This window comes from Hetaerina americana, unplaced genomic scaffold (genome assembly GCF_022747635.1).
Source record: "Hetaerina americana unplaced genomic scaffold, ioHetAmer1.1.p SCAF_232, whole genome shotgun sequence".
In the NCBI taxonomy this organism is placed as follows: domain Eukaryota; kingdom Metazoa; phylum Arthropoda; class Insecta; order Odonata; family Calopterygidae; genus Hetaerina; species Hetaerina americana.
In genome coordinates, this window is record NW_027286800.1 from 26936 (window position 1) to 31058 (window position 4123).

Here is a 4123-nt window from a genome sequence, read left to right on the forward strand (position 1 = left end):
TATATATATATATAATCATTAGTTTACAGGAGGGTTTTTATAAAGAAAAAGGTGTGACCCCATACTTTATTTCCCTTTACTTTCCTCGATAACTTACTCACGGAATATACTCGAGCAAAGTTACTCGTATTCGTTCGTATTAAATTGACAGCTTTTAATCATGCTGGAGGCAAACAAAACCCAGTCGGGGGAGGGGTGGATGCAGGAAGCGCAAGAAAAGTGCGATAAAACAGCAGATATGTGAATACACACGGAAAGCACTCGAATTTCAAACGATGAACGCTGCAAAATATGCCGTTTTTATAAGCTGATTTCTTACCTCAGTGCAGGGAAGGGCCGATTTTCGACTGGACAACTGAAAGCAGGATTGAGATTACGGTGTGATGTTACGTAAGGTCATGGTTGGAAAACGTGAAAAATTGCGATGCGCGCGATGGCAATGGCAGTGTGAAATGACCAAAAATGTTTGCCGTGATTCACGGACGGGCACTAAATGCTTGTTGGAGCAATGCTAATCAGAGACTAGTATTTATCCCGCTGCTTTTCCCTTCCTTCAAAACGAAAATTGTTCCTGATTCGCTTAGGTTACTTGATTCCAACGCGTCAAGAGAATTTACACAGCAGACCAAGTGTAAGCATTATCGGGGGACGATAAATTTGCGGGGCTGACAGCAGCGCAATTTAGGGCCACCCATTTTTTGTCATTTAGGCAAATTTGCCTCTAATACTGAAATCACGACATCTCTTTTTGATTTTGCTTCAATTTATGGCTCTACGGCGAATATTTCGAATGGAGTCCCTCGTCAGTGGCCGCATTCTGTGATGTGAGGTTGTGGATTCGTTGAAGGAATTACTGGTAATATTCCAAAGAAACTGCGGTAGATGCCGTAACAGTAACTTTCAACGGAGTCATCCACTAATATGCATTTCAATGCAACATTTGCAGAGTGTAAAAATCATTCGCCTTGACCGAGGATATTACTGGTAATGTGTAAAAAAACGAAATCAAAGAGCAAATGCATCGATTCACATATACTTTCTTGAGTAGAATGCATTCATTTATATAATTGTTTTAACTAAGAAATGAAATTTTATTTATATGCCGGAAAAAGAAAATAAGAATTACCAGGGGTTTCTGGACCACATAAGGTATAGTAACACTAGCAATAAATACGGAAGTAAGTCGAAGGCGGTCGCGATAATATTAGGAAATCGAAATAAAATCCATCACATTTTTAATAATATCATTCCAATTACTCGTATATGTCCTTTGGAGAAATGTAAATATTGCGTAGCAATTAAGCAGGCTTCTCCTATTTTAACAACGTTAGAAAACACAGAAATAGCAACATCTTAATTCGCTATATCAATACAAAAAATACTGCATTTTACAAGCAGAAGATAATACGAGGCAGTGGGTTGTTGGAAACGGAGATCGAGGATAGGAATGACGAGAGACAGGAATTATTTGGAGCTAAAAAACGGTTTGATGTAATACGAATACGATGTTAGGGTACATAGTATCGTGTTAGGAGGGGATTTTAAGTGAAGCAGTGTTTAGTAACTGGTAACATATAAATCTACCCTGACTGGTGAATTACTTTCTATAATAATAAAATCAGATACTAGGTCAAGAGGTCAGTGTGGGGAACGGCATTCTACATGTATGGTCAGCCTACCTCAAATGACCTAGCTGGGGAATGCCTACGAATTCTTAAGGACATCATAAACGCTAGTTATCAATCCGAGGTTTGGTTCATATCAGCTCTTTCGACTACCCTTTTCCTTGCCAATCTCTTCATCCCCTCATTGCTGCTCGTGCCGACAATTTCCATGAACTGTTTCAAGCAGTTCATCCCATTCCTTCCCCTTTAATTCTTCCCGATATTTCCTTCAACTATGGTTTTCTGTAAGCTCTCGTGCCTCCGGATGTGCCCAATTAATTTCTTTCTTCTTCTTGTGAGTACTATTTATTTGTTGCTCAGTCTATTCATTTTATCTTCGGCATTATTCTATTTCAATCACCTCCAATAACTACTGCTCTAATTGGCCAAGTGTTCCATCTATAAAAAGATGGACTCCATGCGTAAGTTGTAACGAAACGCTTCCTTATGTCCTTGCCATTAAGGTTGTTACTTCAGTTAGAAAACCTTATTCTCAATTCCTATTCTGTTTTCTACATCCCCCTTGTTTCTGCCGACACCAGTAATCCTGCTGCCTCAATAGCAAAGCTCTTCCACTTGTACGTACCAATGTGTTTGCACCTTACCTTACTTGAAGATTATCTTTCCCGCTGCGACTTTAACTTAATTTTAACCATGTCTATCCTGAAGTTCTCAAAGGGACACCTGTCTCAAAAGGACCTCCCAAGGGCATCTACCCACCCACCTTAAAAGGAAAAACGCCATACGGTCTCCCAAGCATTTGGGCCACAATTGTGAAACTTCCGCGTGGTAAATAGACAGTCAATCGCGTGGCTTTTGTGGTCCCCTGTTCATAAAGCTGGCATCGTTTCTCCAGATCGGAAACATGGTGGAAACGATTGAGGGATGTTCGCCTCCCATCAACATATCGTCACCACCCCCCGCCCAAGGCCACGCGCCCCATCTCATCCTCGCTCCTGAAGAAAATAAGAAACCGTCTCGAAATTGCCGTATAAAAAAAACACTCACGCACACTAATCAGTCGCCCCGTGAAACCACGACCGCCGCCGCGGGTTACTTGTCCCACTGAGAGTGGGTACCCGTTTCGGGTCATTTACTCTCGTCTCCGTGTGGGATGCGAAATGCCCGGCGCCGGCGAGCGAGGCAAAGGTGGTAGAGCAGCAGTTCGCTTACGTCAAATCATTCAGCCGAGAGAACCGCAGAGGCTAGGCACCGGAGAGGGATGCAGGGGAAGAGAGAGAGAAAAAGGTTAGGAGGGAGGTGGAGGGGGGTTGGGAGGGAGAAGAGGACGGAGGAGGCGACAAGGGGGAGTGGAGGTCGGGGGTTTAGGCGGGGGAAGGAAGGGGTGGAAGAGAGGATGGGGGGGGGGGGCGACGGGCGGGCGGATTGGGGGAAGGGGCGCTCGGGAGGAGGGTAGAGAAGAGTGGTGAGGGTATGCTCGTATGTGTGTCGGCACATAATACGGCTCCAAACTTGCTTCCGCAGTTACGTAAGGTGAACTTGTGTATGTCGGCTGCCCTAATAAAAACCTATGAGTGCTAAAATGCACGTTCCACGAAATACACGTACTATGAAAATGAGTCGCGGCCTCCGCGACTTTGATTATTTTCTCACGCGGACATTATCCGCTTGTCGTGCGAGTACTTCGCATGTGCCTGTGGGTGTTTGAAATCGGTGAAAATACTCCTCGAGGAAGACTGATGCGAATGGCCAGGTCTGGAGATTTTGGCTTTGCGCATATCATTCGCCTTCTCTTGTCCCGTGTCTCATCATTTGGATGCTTGGGTTTATGAATGCTTAAGAGTATGAATTGGGACGGCGAGCACTTCACGAATACGCAACATGTAGATAAGTCTAGCCGAGGTTCTTTGTATTGTCCTGATGCCTATCTGAAGCGCAAACACGGGTTTGTGTACATAAAAGGTGATGCCAGGAACTTTAATTGTCGCTCATTGACGTGCCCTACCAACCGGCATTGTGCTTCTTTTAATTGATGGCAAGCCCCTAAAAGATGAACACGTATCCAATTTTACATGGCATCACATATGTACTGCGTCAACTTTCCGCGCTTGTCTTATGCCCTTTAACTGAAAATTCGCATATTTCCATGTTTTATTACCCTCGCAATGGAATTTGATCCCCTCAGCTAATGGCCTAAGATTCGTGTATTTCGGTTAACTGCATACTTGATAAGTAAATGAAGAAGGTGAGAAATTATGTAAATTTTCTCAGATTTCTAAATTAAAGGCATAAATTCACGATCAAAAATTTGTAAAATAAATTTAAATCTGAATCTAGAAAATTTCTGTTCCCTGATAGCCCTTCATTTTCTTTAAGAATTCACCTCGTGAGCCTTGCGCCGCATTGTTGACGTTATTTAAAATCATTTTCTGTTGAAAGAGTTATCCAATATTTGAACTCATCTCATTTTTTTCATTGCAGGAAAATTTCTCCCGGGA